The sequence below is a fragment of the Agelaius phoeniceus genome, chromosome 25 (genome assembly GCF_051311805.1).
Source record: "Agelaius phoeniceus isolate bAgePho1 chromosome 25, bAgePho1.hap1, whole genome shotgun sequence".
NCBI lineage: Eukaryota > Metazoa > Chordata > Aves > Passeriformes > Icteridae > Agelaius > Agelaius phoeniceus.
Window position 1 is genome coordinate 2,827,294 of NC_135289.1, and position 21,596 is coordinate 2,848,889.

General features: G+C 55.6%; 1 protein-coding gene across 16 annotated transcripts in view; it reads left to right on the plus strand.

Moving 5' to 3' along the window:
• Positions 1-21,596, plus strand: part of SOX13 (SRY-box transcription factor 13) — a 37,321-nt gene that overhangs the window by 4,367 nt on the left and 11,358 nt on the right. For 12 of the 16 annotated variants that reach the window (XR_013185164.1, XR_013185165.1, XR_013185166.1 and 9 more), the window contains exon 1: positions 5,050-5,238. The exons of 1 other annotated variant lie outside the window; for it this stretch is intronic. The gene's annotated coding sequence lies outside the window, so the exon portion shown is untranslated. Of the gene's footprint in view, positions 1-5,048; positions 5,239-15,938; positions 16,156-21,596 lie in introns of those variants that run through there. 3 more of the 16 variants (XM_077190518.1, XM_077190519.1, XM_077190521.1) reach the window with 3 other exon arrangements.

The following is a 21,596-nucleotide window of genomic DNA, read 5'->3' on the forward strand; positions in this document are numbered from 1 at the left end:
GTGGTCCGGCCGTCCCCTCTGTCCCTCCCGCTGTCCCTGTGTCCCTCCCCGCTCAGCGTCACCCCCTCCGGTCTGGGCACGGCTGGGACGCGGTGGGGACAGTGCCAGGCTGGCTGTGTCACCCCCCCCGTGGTGGCACTGTCGCGGTGTGTGGCTGGGCTGGCCCCTTGTGCCGGGGACAGGGACAGGGACAGGGACAATCCGAACAGCCCGGGTGAAAAGCGGGTCGGGAATTGAGTCCCCCTCAATCAGGGGATCCCTGATTGCAGCTGGGTGTCCCCAGGAGGGTTGGCACAAGCGGTGTCACACGGGGGGGACACACGGTGGGGACCTCCAGGGTGGGCACTGGGGGGGTGAGCCTGGAGTCCGGCCGTGTTTGGGGTGCTGGAAAGTGGAAATGGGGCTCTGGAAGATGGATTTGGAGTGCTAGAGGGTGGGATTGGGGTACTGGAAAGTGGGATTGGGGTGCTGGAAGGCGGATTTGGGATACTGAAGGATGGATTTGGGGTGCTGGAAGGTGGATTTGGGATACTGAAGGATGGATTTGGGGCGCTGGAAGGTGGATTTGGGCTGCTGGAAAGTGGGATTGGGGTGATCAGAGGTGGATTTGGGCTGCTGAAGGATGGATTTGGGGCGCTGGAAAGTGGATTTGGGATACTGAAGGATGGATTTGGGGCGCTGGAAAGTGGATTTGGGATACTGAAGGATGGATTTGGGGCGCTGGAAAGTGGATTTGGGCTGCTGAAGGATGGATTTGGGGCGCTGGAAGGTGGATTTGGGATACTGAAGGATGGATTTGGGGTGCTGGAAGGTGGATTTGGGCTGCTGAAGGATGGATTTGGGGTGCTGGAAGGTGGCCAGTGCCACCAGGCCAGCTGCTGGCACTGAGGGGGGGGTGGCAGTGAGCTCGTGGGCAGCGGCAGCGCCTTCACTGCATCAGCCCGGGATTTCCACAGGCCGGGTTTGCTGTCCCAGGTTTATGTCCCGGCTTTGTTGTCCTGTCCCGGGTTTGCTGTCCCAGGTTTATGTCCCGGCTTTGTTGTCCTGTCCCGGCTTTGCCCCGGGCCGGTTGCGGGTCCGGAGCCCTTCCCTGACCCAGCCCCGCCACCCCGGGGGCTCGGGCAGGGCTCGGGGCTGGGAAAAGGAAGGCGATCCCCGGCCGAGCCTTTGCCCTGCGTGCCCCCTGCTCCGGCAGCGCTGCCCTGCGGCTCTCCGGCCCCCCCAGCCATTGTCCCGGCTTCCTCTGCCGGGACAGGCTCCGGGAACGCTGCGGCAGCCATGGGAGCCAGTCCCGGGTGGGACCAGGGCAGGGACAGGGACAGTGGCTGTGCCCTTGTCCCCCGCCTGGCACCTCATGCCTTGGGGATGGCCAGCAAGTTCTGGGGTGTCCAGCAAGTCCTGAGGATGGCCAGGAGGTCCTGAGAGTGTCCAGAAAGTCCTGAAGGTGTCCAGCAGGTCCTGGCAATGCCTAGTGGGTGATGAGGATGCCCAGCAGGTCCTGAGGGTGCCCAGCAGGTCCTGGCAATGCCCAGTGGGTGTTGAGGATGCCCAGCAGGTCCTGAGGGTGCCCAACAGGTTCTGGCAATGCTCAGCAAGTCCTGGGGATGCCCAGCAGGTCCTGGGGATGCCCAGCAGGTCCTGGCAATGCCCAGCAGGTCCTGGGGATGCCCAGCAGGTCCTGGCAATGCCCAGCAGGTCCTGGGGATGCCCAGAAGGTCCTGGCAATGCCCAGTTGGTCCTGGGGATGCCCAGCAGGTCCTGAGGATGCCCAGCAGGTCCTGGGGATGCCCAGCAGGTCCTGGGGATGCCCAGCAGGTTCTGGCAATGCCCAGCAGGTCCTGAGGATGCCCAGCAGGTCCCGGGAGTGCCCAGCAGATCCACGAGGGGTGCCAGGGGCAGGGCCAGCAGTGCTGGTGGCATTGATGGGACGGCCACCGACCCCGGGGCCACCGGGGCAGGCGAGGAAGGAACGGAAGGTGAAAATCTGAGTGGGCCGGGCCGGCTGCTGCCATGGCCACCCCAATAAAGCTCCCGCTCCGCGCGGGTCCCCGGCCCCGCAGGGAATTGTGTCCCCGTCCAGTCTGGGGACCGCTCCTGTGTCCCCTGGAGTGGCTTTGGGGACCTCAGGGGTCGCGGGGTCCCCCATAGACCCCCCCCTCCCGGGGCCTCTCGGGGTCCTGTCAGGGTCGGGGGGTGACACTGAGGGGGTGGTGGCTTTGGGGACACTCGGGACTGCCCGTGCCAGGGGTGGCCCTGGGACCAGCTGTGTCCCCAGTGAGGGAGGGGGCTCGGAGGGGCTGGGGGAGACCTGTCCCATCCTCTCCGGGTAGGATTGGGAATATGGGAGTGTCCCATGGGGTTTAATGGGAATATGGGAATGTCCCATGGGGTTTAATGGGAATGTCCCATGGGATTTAATGGGAATATGGGAATGTCCCACTGGGTTTTAATGGGAATGTCTCATGGGATTTAAAGGGAATATCCCACAGGGTTTAATGGGAATGTCCCATGGAGTTTAATGGGAATGTCCCATGGGGTTTAATGGGAATGTCCCATGGGATTTAATGGGAATATGGGAATGTCCCATGGGGTTTAATGGGAATGTCCCACAGGGTTTAATGGGAATATGGGAATGTCCCACTGGGTTTTAATGGGAATGTCCCACGGCGTTTAATGGGAATATGGGAATGTCCCACTGGGTTTTAATGGGAATGTCCCATGGTGTTTAATGGGAATGTCCTACAGGGTTTAATGGGAATATGGGAATGTCCCACGGGGTTTAATAGGAATGTCCTATGGAGTTTAATGGGAATGTCCCACAGGGTTTAATAGGAATGTCCCATGGGGTTTAATGGGAATGTCCCATAGGATTTAATGGGAATGTCCCATTCCCAACAGGAATGTCCCACGGGGTTTAATAGGAATGTTCCACCGAGCCCCTTTAGGGTTTGGGGGCTGTGGGTGCAGCCCATTTCCCCTGTTTCCTGTGAAATCCTCAGGGTGAGGATGGGAAATGATCCCAGGTCACTGCTCTGCTCTTTGGGATGGGGACAGGGAGAGGGCTGGGAATGGGGTGTGGGTGCCCAAACCCCTCCAGAACCTCCAGCTCAGCTCAGCAAACCCCAAATCCCAGCAGCAGCTCCATCTCTTCCTCTTCTCTCCTGCCCTTGTGTAAAAAAAAAAAAAAAAAATTCCCAGGGAAGAAAATAACAGAAAATAACGGTGTGGGGGAGGAAAGAGCCAGGAGTCAATGGGAACTTTCCCGGCTGGTGAAACATAAACAGCCCTTCCGTGTTGACACAACATTTTAAAGGTTTCACGGCAGGAAAAAAAAAAAAAAAAAAAAAGGCTCCTTGTCAACAGTGGCCCGAGGCTGCCCCTGTCCCTCTCCAGCTGCTCCTGGAAGGGATTTGATTCCCGGGGGAAGGTGGGTGATGGAATTCCCGGAGCTGCTGGGGGCGTGAGGTGTGTGGGGCGCTGGGTTTGGGGTGTGGGGAGATCCTGGGGGTTCCCCAAGTAGGAAAAACCTCATGGGTCCAGCTGAGCTCCTGGTTTTCCATCCCCAAACATGTGGGAATGGTGTCTGTCTGTCCATCTGTCCAGCTGGGGGGCTGCCAGTTGTTCCCCTTGCTCCGTGCCAGCCTTGCCGTGGCACACAAAAGGGGTGGGTGCAAAAAAAAAACCAGAAAAAAGGGTTTAGCAGCACTTAATCCTTTTAAAAGAATGATTCCATGGGGTTCCCTGAAGTTATGATTTAATTATGAAATAAATCAAATCCCCTTTTGGGATTGGAGAAGGGGAAATTCTTTTGGGATTGGAAAAGGGGAAACCTTTTAGGGATTGGAAAAGAGGGAATCCTTTAGGGATTGGAAAAGGGGAAGTCCTTTAGGGATTGGAAGAGGGGAAATCCTTTATGGATTGGAAAAGGTGGAATTCTTTAGGGATTGGAAAAGGGAAACCCTTTTGGGATTGGAAAAGGGGAAACCCTTTGGGGATTGGAAAAGGGAAACCCTTTTGGGATTGGAAAAGGGAAAACCCGTTAGGGATTGGAAAAGGGGAAACCCTCTTGGGATTGGAAAAGGAGAAATCCTTTTGGGATTGGAAAAGGGGAAACCCTTTTGGGATCTGGAGGAGCCTGGAGATGTTTTAGGGGGTTGTAATCAGCAAAAGCCTTTGAAAATCCCAAACCTGGGAGTTTGGGAGCTCCAAGAGGCCCCGAGGGAGGTGAGCTCAGAGGGCCTCACCTCTGAGGTGTTTGTAGGGCCGGGGGATGATTGATTTGGGGCATCAGGAAGTTTCCACGCTGGCCAGCAGCCAAGCTGGCAGGCAGGGGAGCGGGAAGAATTCCCAAAGTGCTCCCACAATGGGACCGTTCCACTCGGGCAGAGCCTCACAATGGGGCCGGGCTGGCATCCAGGGGAAAGCGGTGCCAGGGCTGCCAGGAGCGCGGGTGCCCCCTCCGTGCCCCACCTGGCCTGCCCAGGTGAGGTTTCCGGTTCTGTTCCCGCCTTTGCCCTCCCCGGTACGCTCAGGGAGCGCCTCCGGAATTCTCCTCGGGAATTTCTGGGATGCTGGAATGGAATCGGATGGTCAGGAATTTCCAGGGAAAAAAAAAAAGGGGAGGTGGGGGATGAAAGGAACAAAACTCGGGGTGATCCCCAAATCGGAGGGCGGATTTTGGGGTGTGCCAGTGGCGCGTTGTGATTTTGGGGACCCTCACCCCCGGGAATGCGGGCTGGGCTCCCCAAACTCCAGGCACGGCTGGGAGCGAGCGTGGGGGCTCCGCTGGGTCCCTGCCCAACCCGGGGTGCGGGAGGGTCCCCCCAAACCCCTCCGAGTGCCGCCCCAGCCTTGGGAGGGGGTCAGGGGCTCTGCGCGGAGCTCCGGGCACTGCGTGGGAGCCCCGGCGCTGTCACACGTGGGCAGGGGGGTCTCGAGGGGAGGGGACGGGCACGGGGCCGCCCCGGAGGCGGCTGCTGGCTGGCTGGAGCGGGGTCCCTCCTCCTCCTCCTCCTCCTCCTCCTCCTCCTCCTCCTCCTCGCTCCCTCTCTCCGCCCGGCGCCGGGGCAGCTCCCAGCGGAGGCGCTGGGGACATGGAGCGGACCTGAGGCGGTGGCGGAGCCCGCGGCGGCAGAACCGGCACCGGCACCGGGGCAAGACCGGCACCGGCACCGGGGCAAGACCGGCACCGGCAGCACCGGCGGAGGCGGCGGCACCGGGGCTCAGCGCAGCGGAGCTGTGAGTGCGGCCGAGGGGCACCGGCAGAGCCCGAGAGGCACCGATAGAGCTGGGGGGGAACAGGCATAGCTTGGGGGGCACTGGCACAGCCCGAGAGGCACCGGCACAACTCAAGAGGCACCGATAGAACTGGGGGGGAACCGGCACAATCCAGGAGGAACCGGCACAGCCCCGGGAGGCACCGAGGCAGCCCCCGGGGGCACCGATAGAGCCTCGGGGGGCACCGGCACAGACCGGGGTACAGCCCCAGGGTGCCGAGCACCCTCGGGGATGGCGGCTGAGGGAACCGAGCGGGAGAACCTCCCCAGAGCCCCTGGGCTTGAGGAGGAGAAGGGGAAAGGGGGAAAGGGGCGCAGGGTCCGGCCCCGCTCAGCCCCGCAAAGTTCGGGGCTGCGAACTCCGCTGCGAGCCCCCCCCCCCTCCGCAGCCCCGGGGAGCCCGGCAGGAGAGGGGTTAAACCCGGCAGGAGAGGGGTTAAACCCGACAGGAGAGGGGTTAAACCCGGCAGGAGTGGGGTTAAACCCGGCAGGACGGCAGGGGAGGGGTTAATCCCGGGGTCTGCGGGCACAGAGCGCGGTCCCCGCCGGGTGATTTGGGGACAGGGGGCACCGAGCCGGTGTCCCCACGGTGCGCAGGGACAGACGGACGGACGGACAGGGCCGCGCGTGTCCTGGGGCCGGGGGGGACGCGGCGGTGCCCGCTCGGAGCGGGTTGGGGTCCCCGTTGTCGCGGGTTGGGGTCCCCGTTGTCGCCACCTCTTGTCCCGCCCTTCATCGCTGTCCCACGGGACAAGCGACACTTTGGGCGCATCCCAGGCGACACCTGGCCTGGGGACACGGGAAAACCCGGCCGGTGTCACCCGCGGGTGGCGAGAGGCACCAACACCGCGACACTGTCGCGACAGAGGCTCTGGCAGCGGGGACAGCGCTGGTCTCTGTCGCTTTGAGGGGACACAAACCTCGCCACCGTCACTGCGACATCCCCGGCCTGGCTGGGGGGCTCGGGGGTGACCCCAGAGCGGGGATGGTCCTGCAGGAGCTGCGGCTGCAGAATTGGGGGAAATTTGGGTTTTTTTTCACCCCTCGAGAGCGGAAAAATCTCAGCGCGTCCAACCCGGCGAAGTTGAGCGGGGAAGGGAAAGGCGGGAGCTGCGTGCTCCTGAAGGGGAGGTTTTGAGGCCAAAAAGGCCAATAAAGAGAAATTTTCGGCGGTTTCCACCTCTGATGAGCCATTTCCAGGGGGTCGCTGCCAGGGAGGAAGGAATGATGCTGCCCAGGGAAAATGTGCTGGAGGCTCGTGGAGCACCTCGGGCTCGGAAAACTCCCCAAGAAACGCAGGAGTGATGGATTTGGGGAGTGAAAAAAGGAAAATTAGCTCGGTTCGTGGGATTTTTTTCCCCGATAAGGTCCCTCCCTCCCCTATGGAGCCGATAACTCCTGTTTGTAATTCCTGCAATTTCCTCTCTCGGTTCAATTTCATTTCAAGAATCCATTCCGGTGACACTGATACAGTACTTTTTTCTCTTTTTTTTTCCTCTGTCTCTCTTTTTTTTTCTCTTTTCTTTTCGAAACCAGGCGATTTTCGGATGCTTTTGTGCTGTTAAAAATAGCAGCCGGCCTTTAACAAGCGCGGCCAGGCTCAGGACACTTTTCCCTGACACATTTTCACCCTCATCATCCTCTCCCTCCACACTGATTCGTGTCCCTCCCATGCCACCAAGAACCATCAGCGAAAATCCCAATTTTTCCTTTTTTTAAATCCCTTTTTTTTTTTTAATCCCAATTTTTTTTAAAATCCCATTTTTTTAAAATCCCATTTTTTTTAATCCCAATTTTTTTTAAATCCCAATTTTTTTACATCCCATTTTTTTTAAATCCCATTTTTTTAAATCCCATTTTTTTTTTAAATCCCATTTTTTTTTAATCCCTTTTTCCTCCCTTGGAAAAATCTCAGCTCCCCCGTTGCTTTTTTTACCTCCACCCAAACCCTCCCCTCTCCCTAAATCTGTCTCGCAGCAGCGAAGTTTATCCCAGGCTGGGAGATGTCCTGAGGGGAGAATTTCTGGACTTTTTGTCTCCCTGCCGAAATGTCCATTATTATTCCTCCAGAGGGGGGGGATCTGTGCCCTGCCAGCCTGGGGTGGGGGACGTGGAGCAGCTCGTAAAGTTGTTATGTGCTCGAGGGGTTTAAATTTCATTTATGGGCTGCAGGGGAAGGGTTTGTGTCCCTGGGAAGGGAGCACGGCAAAGCTGCTCTGGCACCGGGGTTATTTTGAGTTTTGGGGTTTGCTGGCACTCTTGGGAAGGGGAGCATTTTAAAAACTCCTTTTTTTTAGTGGGATTGTTTTTAAATTTCAGGGTTTTCTGGGGTTTCTGGGAAGGGGAGCATGTTAAAGCTGCTCTGGTGCTGGGGTTATTTTGAATTTTGGGGTTTGCTGGCACTCTTGGGAAGGGGAGCATTTTAAAAATGCTTTTTTTTAAAATTTCAGGGTTTTCTAGGGTCTCTGGGCAGGGGAGCATGTGAAAACTGCTTTTTCAGTGGAGTTATTTTTTATTTTGGGGTTTTCTGGGGTCCCTGGGAAGGGGAGCATGTTAAAGCTGCTCTGGTGCTGGGGTTATTTTGAATTTTGGGGTTTGCTGGCACTCTTTGGAAGGGGAGCATTTTAAAACTGCTTTTTTTAATGGGATTGTTTTTAAATTTCAGGGTTTCAGGGGTCTCTGGGAAGGGGAGCATGTGAAAACTGCTTTTTGAGGTATTTTTGATTTTGGGGTTTTCTGGGGTCCCTGAAAAAGGGGAGCATGTTAAAGTTGCTCTGGCACTGGGGTTATTTTGAATTTTGGGGTTTGCTGGCACTCCTGGGAAGGGGAGCATTTTAAAAACTGCTTTTTTTAGTGGGATTGTTTTTAAATTTCAGGGTTTTCTGGGGTCTCTGGTCAGGGGAGCATGTGAAAACTGCTTTTTGAGGTATTTTTGATTTTGGTGTTTTCTGGGGTCCCTGGGAAGGGGAGCATGTTAAAGCTGCTCTGGTGCTGGGGTTATTTTGAATTTTGGGGTTTGCTGGCACTCTTGGGAAGGGGAGCATTTTAAAAATGCTTTTTTTTAAAATTTCAGGGTTTTCTGGGGTCTCTGGGAAGGGGAGCATGTGAAAACTGCTTTTTCAGTGGAGTTATTTTTTATTTTGGGGTTTTCTGGGGTCCCTGGGAAGGGGAGCATGTTAAAGTTGCTCTGGCACTGGGGTTATTTTGAATTTTGGGGTTTGCTGGCACTCCTGGGAAGGGGAGCATTTTAAAAAATGCTTTTTTTTAATGGGATTGTTTTTAAATTTCAGGGTTTTCGGGGGTCCCTGGGCAGGGGAGCATGTGAAAACTGCTTTTTGAGGTATTTTTGATTTTGGGGTTTTCTGGGGTCCCTGAAAAAGGGGAGCATGTTAAAGTTGCTCTGGCACTGGGGTTATTTTGAATTTTGGGGTTTGCTGGCACTCCTGGGAAGGGGAGCACGTTGAAACCAAATTTTCAGCAGGATTATTTTTAATTTTCTGGGCTTTCTGGCATCTCTGGGCAGGGAGGCATTTTAAGACCAATTGTTCAGTGGGGTTATTTTTAATTTTGGCGGTTTCTGGGGTCCCTAAAAAGGGGAGCACGTTAAAAGCAATGTTGCAGCAGGATTATTTTTAATTTTGGAGTTTTCTAGGGTCCCTGGGAAGGGGAGCATGTTAAAACTGCTTTTTCAATGGGATTATTTTTAATTTTGGGAATTTCCCCAAAAAGGGGAACGCAGTAAATCTGCTCTGGCACTGAGATTATTTTTAATTTTGGTGTTTGCTGGCACTCCTGGGAAGGGGAGCCAGTTAAAAGCAATTTTTCAGTGGGGTTATTTTTAATTTTGGGATTTTTCTGGGGTCCCATGTGCTCAGCTGGGGCTCTCCAGGGCAGAGCAGCTTTGGGGTGAAGGTGACTCCGGGCTGGTTTGAACCCCCCAGGTGAGGTTTGGGGGGTCTAAACCCCCAAAAAAGGGTGGGGAGTCCATCCCTGCTGAGAATTCCCGAGATTGGGGACACAGGGACTGGGATTTTCCTGGTGGGGATGTGGGGTGGGAGAGAGAATCCCTGTGGGATGGAGGTGGAGGGAATCTTTGGGATGGAGGTGATGGGAATCTTAAAAGGTACAGATGAAGGAATCTTTGGGATGCAGGGGAAGGGAATCTTTGGGATGGAGGTGGAGGAAATCTTTGGGATGCAGGGGAAGGGAATGTTTGGGATGCAGGGGAAGGGAATGTTTGGGATGCAGGGGACAGGAATTTTTGGGATTCAGATGAAGGAAATCTCTGGGATGAAGGTGGAGGAAATCTTTGGGATGCAGGGGAAGGGAATGTTGGGGATGCAGGGGAAGGGAATCTTTGGGGTACAGGGGACAGGAATTTTTGGGATTCAGATGAAGGAAATCTCTGGGATGAAGGTGATAGGAATCTTTGGGGTACAGGTGGTGGAAATCTTTGGGGTACAGGTGATGGAAATCTGGGGTACAGGTGATGGAAATCTGGGGCACAGGTGATGGGAATCTTTGGGATGAAAGTTAAGGGAATCTCTGGGATCTGGATGAAAGGAATCTTTGGGATACAGGTGGAGGAAATCTCTGGGATGCAGGTGGGATGTGTGGAGGGAATCTCTGGGATGCAAATGAAGGGAATCTCTGGGATGCAGATGGGATGTGTGGAGGGAATCTCTGGGGTGTGTAGAAGGAATCTCTGGGATGTGCAGAGGGAATCTCTGGGATCTGCAGAGGGAATCTCTGGGATGTGCAGAGGGGATCTCTGGGATGTGTGGAGGGGATCTCTGGGATGTGCAGAGGGAATCTCTGGGATGTGCAGAGGGGATCTCTGGGATCTGTAGAGGGAATCTCTGGGATCTGTAGAGGGAATCTCTGGGATCTGTAGAGGGAATCTCTGGGATGTGCAGAGGGAATCTCTGGGATCTGTAGAGGGAATCTCTGGGATGTGCAGAGGGAATCTCTGGGATGCACCGATCTCTCGAAGCTGCTGCTGTCCCAGCCCTCCCTGTGCTCAGCTCTGGGATCCCAACCCACAAATAACAAACCCCAAACAAACTTTCAGGGACATTGGGGTGGCCACAGCTCCTGGCATCACTTCTGGGGGTCCCTCAGAGCCGATCCCGTGGGTTTGGGCGCTCAGGGACGCCGTCACCTCCAGAGCCCCATTCCTGCTCGCTCCAGCTTTATCCCCCTGCAAACATTCCCGGCTGGCACCAGGGCTCTGTCCCTGCACGTGGGATGGCAGCAATCCCAAAAAAGCTTCCAAAAAAAGCTCTGACCACCCAGGGGCCACCTTTGACACCCTCCGCGGTCACTGTCAGGGACCACCTTGAACACCCTCGGGCAGCGCCGCTCCTGCTGTCCCAGCCGTGCTGGGGAAACTCCCGCCGCTCATTTTCCTTCAAAATTCCATTTTTTTGGAGCGAAACAATCCCCTCATGGCAGGGCAGGGCCTGCCCCGAGCCCGCGGAGCCCCGGAGGAGCCGCTGCCCTCTTTTGTTCTGTGCTCCGGGGGAGCAGCGCTGCGGGCCGGGCTGAGGAATTCCCGCTGCTCCCAATGCCGGGGTTCCCAGCGCTGGAAAAGAGATTTGGGATCGTGGAGCCCCTAAATCCGGCCTGAACCCCTGGGAAAAGGGGGGGGGGGGTCCGAGGTGCTGCTTTTGGGGGGGCTGAGAGGAGTGGGGGGAGCTGGGGGGGGCTCAGAGCTGAGGATGGAGGAGTTCGGGGGCTCAGGAGGATCTGGGGGGCTCAGGAGGATCTGGGGGTTCTCAGAAGAATCTGGGGGTTCTCAGGAGGATCTGGAGGGGTTCAGGAGGATCTGGGGGTTCTCAGGAGGATCTGGGGGTTCTCAGGAGGATCTGGGGTTCTCAGGAGGATCTGGGCATTCTCAGGAGGATCTACGGGCTCAGGAGGATCTGTGGGCTTGGGAGGAGCTGAGCAGACCCGGACGAGCCGCGGGGCTCCGCGCTGCCGGAGCTGCTGGAGCGGCCGCGCCTGGCGGGAGGCAGAGCCTGGAGAGCCGCGCAGCCCCGGGCCGGGCCGAGCTGAGCCGGGCTGAGCTGGGCTGAGCCGAGCCGGGCTGGGCTGGGCGCTCCCAGGCCGGGGCTCCCGGCAGCCCTGAGGCCACACCGAGAACCGGGGCCGGGCTCTCCGGGCTCTTCGCGCTCCTTCCTGCAGCATTTTAGGGTTTGGGTTCTGGTTCGGGTTTGGGTTTGGGTTCAGGTTTGAGTTTGGGTTTGGGTTTGGGTTCAGGCTTGGATTTGGACAGAGGTTTGAGTTCTGGTTCTGGTTTGGGTTTGGATTTGGGTTCTGGTTTGGGTTTAGGTTTGGGTTTGGGATTGGGTTTGGGTTTGGGTTCAGGTTCAAGTTTGAGTTGGGTTTGGGTTTGGGTTTAGATTCGAATTCGGGTTTGGGTTTGGGCTTGGATTCGTGTACAGGTTTGAGTTTAGTTTTGGGTTTGGGTTGAGTTTGGGTTTGGGTTCAGGTTTGGGTTTGAGTTCGGGTTCAGGTTCTGGTTCTGGTTCTGGTTTGGTTTATCTGCACCGCAGGGGGGGAGCTCCAGGCCGGAGTTTTGTGCGATGCATCAGCGATCCCCACCCGCTTTAACCCAGCGGGGAACACGCAGAAGGGAAATAAATTAGTGCAGTTTCTGACAGTTCTGCTGGAAAACATCTCCGTGTTTTCAGCCCATCCTGCGCCTTCCAGGGAGCCCCTGCGGGGCTGGGGTCTGCCCCGGCCCCCACAGAGCTGCCGGGTGCTGGGCACTGCCCGGGCTCCTGCAGCTCAGGGAGCTACAGAAAAGCAAAATTTCAGATATTTCAGACCTGGGAATGGAGCTTTAAATTGCAGAGAGACAAAATTTCAGATATTTCTGACCTGGGAACGGAGCTCTAAATTGCAGAGAGACAAAATTTCAGATATTTCAGACTGTTCCCTCCAGCAGCCCCAAGGGGTCACCTGCTGTGGGGACGGCTTGGAAAATTTGCTGCCCTGACCCTGGGGATGGCAGAGCCAGGAATGGCAAAGCTGGGAATGGCAGAAATTGGGAATGGCAAAGCTGGGAATGGCAGAAATTGGGAATGGCAGAGCCTGGGAATGGCAGAAATGAGAATGGCAAAGCTGGGAATGGCAAAATTAAGAATGACAGAAATAGGAATGACAGAAATGGGGAATGGCAGAGCCAGGAATGACAGAGCTGGGAATGGCAGAAAACTGGGAAATGCAGAGCCTGAGAATGGCAGAAATGGGGAATGGCAGAGCCTGGGAATGGCAGAAATGGGGAATGGCAGAGCCTGAGAATGGCAGAGCCTGGGAATGGCAGAGCCTGGGAATGGCAGGGCCGGGAATGGCAGGGCTGGGAATGGCAGAGCCGGGAATGGCAGGGCTGGGAATGGCAGAGCCCGGGAATGGCAGAGCCCGGGAATGGCAGAGCCTGGGAATGGCAGAGCCTGGGAATGGCAGAGCCGGGAATGGCAGAGCCTGGGAATGGCAGAGCCTGGGAATGGCAGAGCCGGGAATGGCAGGGCTGGGAATGGCAGGGCTGGGAATGGCAAAGCCTGGGAATGGCAGAGCCTGGGAATGGCAGAGCCGGGAATGGCAGAGCCTGGGAATGGCAGAATTAGGAATGGCAGGGCCGGGAATGGCAGAGCCTGGGAATGGCAGAGCCTGGGAATGGCAGAGCCTGGGAATGGCAGAGCCGGGATTGGCAGGGCCGGGAATGGCAGGGCCGGGAACAGCAGCTCCCGAGCAGGGCGGGCGCTGGGGAATGCCAGAGCCCGGCCTTATCTTTTGTCTGGAACAATGGAGGGCTCGGCCCCATTGTTCTCCTCTCACGCCCAGCGGGAAGCGGGGTCCCCCGGGGCAGGGCTGGCTCGGGAGCGTGCCCGGATCCGCGGCAGGGACGGGCGGGGGTGGCACGGGTGGCACGGACCCCTCGTGGCTGCTCCAGCGAGTTCCCGCAGGGAGCCCTTTCCCGCTGGTTTTCCATGTGGATTTTTGGAGCAGGGAGGTCTCCTGGAGAGCCCAGCTGCAGGCTGGGCAGGGCAGAGCAGAATTTGCTGCTTTTAGGGGCTCTTTTAGGGATTTGGGTTCTCTGGGATCCCATTCTGGCTCCTTCCTGTTGTGTTTCCTCTGGTTTGTGGGTCCGTGCTGGGAATCTGGCTGGGGAAAACACATTTTTGGATGTGGGATTTGTGTGTTTTCCCCCCCCAAAAAATAGCTCATCCTGGGGGCTGGGCAAAGCTGGCACAGCCCAGGGAACAGGCACAGGAGCCCAGGACTCCTCAGGCTGCAAACAGAGCCCCAAAATCCCCCCCAGATCCATTTGTTTTTTCTGGGATGGGCACCTGGAGGCCAAAGCTGCCAATTCCCACTGCTCAGGGAGCCCAGGGAACATCGGGACAGGACAGGGGGTGACACAGGTGCCTCCAGTGCCGTGAGCCCCTTGCATGCTGCAGGACATGGGGAGCTCAGTTTGAAATCCCATCCCGAATGGGGAGGGCTGGCGGCTCCTGGTCTGTGCTGGGATTTTTCTATGCAGTGAAAACAACCCCAAAAACCTTGTTCCCAAACTCCCCGTTCCCAAAACCCTCATTGCCAAACCCCTCGTTCCCAAAACTTCCTGTCTGTGCTGGATTTTTGTTGTGCGTTGAAAACCACCCCAAACCCCTTGTTCCCAAAAACCTTGTTCCCAAATCCCTCTGCTCCCCCCGAGGTGAGGAGCCCATCCCAGAGCTGAATTTGCTGGTTTTTAATTCCCCCAAACCCATCCCTTTGGGGATCTGGAGGTCGCCGCTCCCAAATCCCTTTGGATCCCGCAGCGGGATGCGAAGTGGGGTGTCCCAAACCCCAAATGCCAAACCCCAGAAGCAGGGGGTGTCTCTGTGAGCTGAAATAATGCCCGAAAAATGACAAAACAGTGACAGCAATGGCTGCCAGGCCCTCCTGCAGCTCCTGGTACACGCGAGGCCGCGGAAGCGGCGCCGCCGGATGCTCGGTGTCACCCGAGGTGGGGGATGAGCTCAGGAACCCAAACCCGCACCCCAAACCAGGCAAACAGCACCCAAACAGCCCTGGCTGGCTGAGGAAATGGGGCTAAAAATGTTCTGTTCAGGGGGTCTCATCCAAGCCCATCCATCCCTGATCCCCGTGAGCCTGGTGGGAATGGAGTTAGGGCTGACTTTGGGGAGGGATTTGGGACAGGGGGTGATCTGGGGACAGGAGATTATTTGGGGGCAGGGGATGATTTTGGGGACAGGAGATGATTTGGGGCAGATGATTTTGGGGCAGGAGATGATTTTGGGGTAGATGATTTTGGGGCAGATAATTTTGGGGCAGGAGATGATTTGGGGCAGATGATTTTGGGGCAGGGGATGATTTTGGGGACAGGAGATGTTTTGTGGACAGGAGATGATTTTGGGGACAGGAGATGATTTTGGGGCAGGTGAGGAGCAGCCAGTGGCACTTTTTCCCTCAGACTGAGGTTCATGAAGGCCCTGATGGCTCCTGGAGCAGCTCCCAAAGCACCATAAAAAAAATCCCATTGCTGGGACATGAAGCAACCCCAACATCTCGGGCTCCTCGCGCCCCAAATCTGGGAAGTGTTTTTGTGTCCCTCCATGTCCCCTTTTGTCCCTCCATGGGGGGACAATCTGGAGGTGAGGACATGTTTGCTGCAGCTCAGGATGCTGAGCACAGGGACCCCAAAGGTTTCCGGGGCGCCGCTGGCTGCGGCTGCAGGGCGGAAACGCGGCCCCGTAAGATTTTGGGGTGCGATTGGGGGCTTGGGTGCTGCTGGTGACAGACCCCAGAGCTGGCTCTGAGCACCCTTGGGTGCTCCTGGGTGTGCCCAGCGACCCTGGGAAACTCCAGGTGGGATTGGTGCCCACAAATGGGAAAACCTGGAAGAAGAATGGGTTGGTGGAAGGTGGAAAATGCCATAAAAGCTCAAGAGTGGGGGGTTATGGATATGGGGTTTGACATGGGATGGACACTCCAAAACCTGGAAAAATAAGGAATTATTGGGAGGTTTAAAATCTCATAAAAGCTCAAGGATGGGAGGTTGTTGACATGGGATGGACACCCAAAAAACCTGGGAAAATATAAAATATTGGAAGGTTTAAAATTCCATAAAAGCCCAAGAGTTGGGGGTTACTGATATGGATTTTGACATGGAATGGACACCCCAAAAACCTGGAAGAATAAGGAATTATTGGAAGGTTTAAAATCCCATAAAAGCTCGAGGGACTGGGATGGACCCAGCACCAAGTTCTGCACATCCCCAACTCCACCCATGGGTTTCCCATGGAAAAAGAGTTTGGGAAGAGCTTCCCTCCCACTGGGAGCTGCAGGGCAGGAGGGTGAGCCCTGCTTTGGGATTTTTTTTTTTTCCCAATAGGGCCGCGAAAAGGATTGGAAATCTTGGCCCTCCCTCCCTCAGGCGATAGGAAAATCTGCTTTAAATTCTGCTTTAAATCCTGGTTTAAAATCTGCTTGAGATTCACGTTTAAAATCTTCTTGAAATTCTGCTTTAAATCCTGGTTTAAAATCTGCTTGAGATTCGGGTTTAAAATCTTCTTGAAATTCTGCTTTAAAAAGTCAGGTTTCGAGTCAAGTCTGGTTTAAATCCCTGATTAAAATCTTGTTTGCGCTCAGCGTCTCAGCCGAGCCCCCCACCCCCCGGCCGTGCCTGGAAACGCTGAGTGACACAAGTGACACAAAAACGCCACCGAGATCGGCCACCCTGATAAACCCCGCTCTGGGGCCAGGGCAGGGCAAGGAGGGAGCCGTGCCAGGCTCGCCGTGCCAGGCTCGCCGTGCCAGGCTCGCCGTGCCAGGCTCGCCGTGCCAGGCTCGCCGTGCCAGCCTCTGGGTGAGTTGTCCCCATCCTCAGTCCTGGATTTTTCTTTATTTCTCTGGGTTTTGTCGCTTTTTGAATTTCGTTCCCGTCATCTTGGGGAGCGAGGGCATGGCCTGGAGGGGGTTTGGGAGCTGCTCCAGGGGTTTTTTGCTGGATCCCAAAGATCTGGAGCTGCCCCCAGAACCCCGCTGTGGGTCATGGGGATGATCCAGCCCCGCTGGGTTTGGGATAAAGGCTCAGCACCTGCAGTCCAGGGGGGTTTGGATCCAAAATATCTTTTAAAGTTTATTTCTGATGCAGGAAAATAAAAGGGGGGAAAGGGTAAATCCCCATTTTTCAGAGTGCCAGGATTGCCTCTATTTTGGATCCAAAATATCTTTTAAAGTTTATTTCTGATGCAGGAAAAAAACATGGAAAAAGGGTAAATCCCCATTTTTCAGAGCGCCAGGATTGCCTCTATTTTGGATCCAAAATGTCTTTTAAAGTTTATTTCTGATGCAGGAAAATAAAAGGGGAAAAAGGGTAAATCCCCATTTTTCAGAGCCCCAGGATTGCCTCTATTAAAATGGGAACGTTTTGGGGTTTTTTAGGGTTTTAATGCAGGGAGGGGTGGGAAGGGCAGAGGAAAAGGGGGATAAAAAAAAAAAGGGTTTTGCTTTTCCCTAGAGGTTTAAACCTGTGGTTTTCTGGGAAGGAAACTCTGTGCTTTTCTGCCCTAATTTCCCTCTCCTGATCATCCCCTTCCCCTAAAGCCCCACAAAATTCCCTGCACACGGACCCTGCAGAGCCGGAGGTGCTGCAAGGAGCCTTTTCCTTAGGGATTTATCTCCAGGAGTGGCAGAACCAACCCGAAACTCCCAAAGTCTGCTCTGGAGGGCCAGGAAACGGGAATGACCAGCGCTGGTCCCGGGGCCATCACGTGGCTCGTCCTGGGATTGTTCCTGGGATTTGGGGGGGGGGATTTAGAGGGGTTGGAAATAATTCCAGTGGAGTTTCCTCCACTTCCCTGATGAGATCATTCCCGCCTCATAAATCCCGCGGCCAGGAAGTTCCACCTGAGGTTCAGGCGGGTTTTGTTTTTTTCCCCTCCCCTCCTGTTTCAAACCCTCCCTACAGCAAAAGGAAAAATGTGTTTGGGTCGTGGCTGTGAAAAGAGGTGGCCCTGGGCCAGGGAAGGATCCGGCTGCTTCCAGGGATTGGGATTTATTTGGGTAATTATGTTCCAGGGATTGGGTTTTATTTGGACAATTATGTTCCAGGGATTGGGTTTTGTTTGGGTAATTATGTTCCAGGGATGGGGTTTAATTTGGATAATTATGGACCTCCTGGCTGGGTTTTGTCACACGGGCTCGTGGGAGGCAGAATCCCTGGATTTGGGGTTGGGAAGGAAGGTCCCAGCTGGTTTTGGGATCCTAAAGGACAAACCCCCTTGGAGCAGTGGGAAAGCAGAGGGAGATGGAAATTCTCCATCCAAAGGGGCACTGGGATGGGTCCCAGAGGTTGGGATGCATCCAACGGATCCTGGTGCCCACAGGGGATGTGTGGGGCAGGGATCAAATGGATCCCAGTGATGTGTGGGGCATGGATCCAATGGATCCTAGTGATGTGTGGGGCACGGATCCTGATCCCAGTGATGTGTGGGGCATGGATCCAATGGATCCTAGTGATGTGTGGGGCACGGATCCTGATCCCAGTGATGTGTGGGGCATGGATCCAATGGATCCTAGTGATGTGTGGGGCACGGATCCTGATCCCAGTGATGTGTGGGGCACGGATCCTGATCCCAGTGATGTGTGGGGCATGGATCCAATGGATCCCAGTGATGTGTGAGGCACGGATCCTGATCCCAATGCCCACAGGGAATGTGTGGGGTTTGACTCATCCTTCTCAGGCTTTGTTGGGGGCTTTGTTTCCCCATTCCTCTCCCCCTCAGATCCTGCAGGACACAGGGAGGACAAGCCCCAAGGGATGGGTTGGATTTGGCCAAGAGGGACAATCCCATGGGAAAAGCAGGAGTGGGGCCACTGATCTGCAGTTTAGTCCTCATCCCATTTCCTGGGACACCAGGATCCTGGGATTTATAGGGGATGGGAAACGTCCTTGATGGAGAACATGGAGCATCCCATGGAGCCTCCCAGATCCTCCTCTTCCCCTTGGCCCAGCCTGGGAATTCCCCTTTTCCTCCCTGCCTTGTATTTGAGAGAATTTAGGGATGAATCCCTCTTAATTTCCCTCTTTCCTCAAGTTTTAGAGAGGATTGATTGGATTTGCCCCCAGAACTCTGCAGGAATTCATCAGGGCAATGTGCATCTCATTAATAACCCTAGGTATGGCCTGGAGGCCTTTGGAAGGGGCAGGCTGGGTTTTTTTGGGATAAAATTGGTAAAAACTGTTGTAATTTCTTTAGGATTCAACCTGGAGACCTGGATTGCTCCTTTCCATCTTAAAAGATGGAAAATTCATGCTCTGCTCCCCCCAAAAAACCCCCATAACGTGGCTGTGCTGAGAATTCCACGGCATGAGGAGGGGACATCCCTCCATGGGGACACCAGGATGGGGTCCCACAGCCCTGGAGAGGGGACCTGGTGGAAGGGGGGTGGCACAAGCAGAGGCGTGACCCCGACCCCTTCCTGTGCCGGGAGTTTCCGTGATGTTGGCGCTGTCACCGTGCCCTGACCCCATGGGGACATTTCCAGATGTTTCCAGGGGCCGTTTGTCCTTCGGGGAAGGAGAAATCTCCTTCAGGGAGCTGAGGGTGGGTGAAGGATGGACAAACACCCGCCTGGTTTGGGGGGACAGCGGGAAATCCCAGTTCCTGCTCATCCCAAAGGCCAGGCCAGGATGGAAAGGGGCATTTGGGGTCTGGGGGTCTCTTTGGGATGGGGATTTTCCATTGGGAAAGGACAAACCGGACAATTCCCCTCCTGCTCCTGCTGCGCCTCGGAGCATCCCCCTCCCCAGATCCCCTGTGGCCACCAAAGATCTTCCATCTCAGGGTGGGTTTTGCAGCTTTTCCGGTGCCCTGAGCTCTCTTTGGGTTTTTCTGCTGCCGAGGTGTTGAGAACGTGGAGGCGGCCGAGGATGGGGCTGAGCCCAAATTAGGAGCGTTTCCACTGCTGCTTTGTGAGACAGCAGGGTGGGGACACAGCCCGGGCAGGGCACACGGGCTCTGAGCAGTGACACGACAAGCTGTGGCTCTCACGTGCTGCTGGTGCCATTTCTGGGGCTGAAAAAGCTCATCCTGTTGCCTTTTGGGGCTAAAAAAATGATTTTTCAGAACCAGAAAATCCAGTGGCTCTAACGTGGTGGTGGTGGCACTTCTGGGGCTGAAAATGCTCATTCTGTTGCCTTTTGGGGTTAAAAAATGATTTTTCAGAACCAGAACCTTGGGGACATAGCCCTGGCAGGGGACATGGGCTCTGAGCAGTGACATGTTGTTCTGTGGCTTTCCCATGGTGGTGGTGGCATTTCTGAGTCTAAAAACCCTCATCCAGTGGCATTTTGGGGTTAAAAACCAATTTTTCAGAACGAGAATACTCCGTGGCTCTGCCATGGTGGTGGTGCCATTTCTGGGGCTGAAAACACTCATCCCACTGCCTTTTGAGGCTAAAAAATGATATTTCAGAACCAAAAACCTTGTGGCTCTGACACGATGGTGATGACATTTTGGGGGCTGAAAACGCTCATTCTGTTAAAAAGCAAATTTTCAGAACCAACAAAACCTGTGGCTCTGATGTGGTGGTGGCATTTTTGGGGCTGAAAATTCTCATCCCGTTGCCCTTTTGGGGTTTCAAACCAAATTTTTCCAAACCATCAAACCCTGGGGTCTTGCATTTCCTCACCCGCCTTTCTCCCACCCCCACGCACGGATGTCACATCCCACCTCTCCCACGGCCACCTGCCATTCCCAGGGAATGACCCCAAATCCCAGGATGCTCTGGATCCCCAGGGAAGGGCCAGCAGCCCCATGAACTTCCCCCATCCAGGGCCATGGGCCACCCCTGGCCATCCCTGCCCGGGCACGGTGGAGCAAACATCCATTCTTTTCTCTTGGAAGACACGCGGGCCGGAAACGCTTGGAAGCGGCCCCGAAAGGACATTCCAAGTCTGGCAGGAAAGCGGCCCCGCTTGTCTGGCAGGAGATGGGCTATTGTCTGTCCCGGTGGCCGGCCGGGATTCCTCAGGTCCTGCCTGGAAGAGGAAAATCTCCGTGTGTGTCTTTATTTTTTCCTCTGCCCTCTCCCAGGGGTGTCGCGGCTGCTGCTCGTGCCGGCGTTGCTCCTCTGGTGTTTCCTCCTCGGGTTTTTCCCTGTTTTGCCCGGTTTCCTGGGCTCTGGTGGCGGGATGAGGTTTTTATGGGATGTTTGGGCACCATGTTGGGGTCCTGAAGGGAAGAAGTGTGCATGGAGAGCTTTGGGAGGGAGGAGAGCAAGAACTCCAGGAGCTGGGAGAACCTGATGGGCAGGAGAGGGCAGGGTGATCCCGAAAATCTGGGCATGCAGCTCCCCCAGCCAACTCACCGAGGGTCTCCTTGCTGTCCTTGGGGTGGGATTGTCCCCAGATTGAGGAGCAGGATGAGCCCTGAGGCAGCAGTGGTGTGACACAGGGTGGGGGATCTTGGTGGCTCTTGGATCCCCAAGATCCTGCAGTGGCAGGATCTCAGCATCTCTTGCTTGTTGCATCTCTTAGATCCCCAAACTCCTGCAGCTCTGGGATCTCGCTGCTCCTTGAATTCCCAGACTCCTGCAATGCCGGGATCTCAACATCTGGATCCCAAACTCCTTCAGTGCCAGGTTCTTGGTGTCTCTTGCATCCCAAATCCCTGCTGTGCTGGGATCTCAGCATCTCTTGGATCCCCAAATTCCATTTGTGCTGGAATCCCATTGACTCTTGGATCTCCAAACTCCTGCAGTGCCAGGATCTCAACATCTGGATCCCAAACTCCTGCAGTGCCAGGATCTCAACATCTGGATCCCAAACTCCTGCAGTGCTGGGATCTCAGCATCTCCTGGATTTTCCTGGATCCCAGGCTGTGGGATTTGGGCATCTCTTGGATCTCCGAGCTCCTGCAGCGCCGGGATTTTGGCATCTCTCGGATCCCCAAACCGGTGCTGGGCAGGGTGGGGGTTTTCTGGCACCTCATCCCCTTTTCCCAGCCCCTGGAGCTGTTCTGCTCCACAGAGCCAGGGCCGATAGGATCAGGCCTGGCTGGCGGGCAGGAAGGGTGGCACGGCCACCGGGAGAATTGCAGGACGTGCCGTTCACCGCCACAAACCGGGAAACACAAGCTGTCACCATCCCCAAAATCTTGGAGCTGCCAGGCTGGGATCGGGAGGAGAGGTGAAATATGGGAATTTCTGGGCTTGTGGGATGAGCCCCCAAAAAGCTGTGAGGGAAGGAAGCATCCCATGAGGATTTGGGATCTGTTTCCGTCCTCTGGGCTGGTGCTTTCC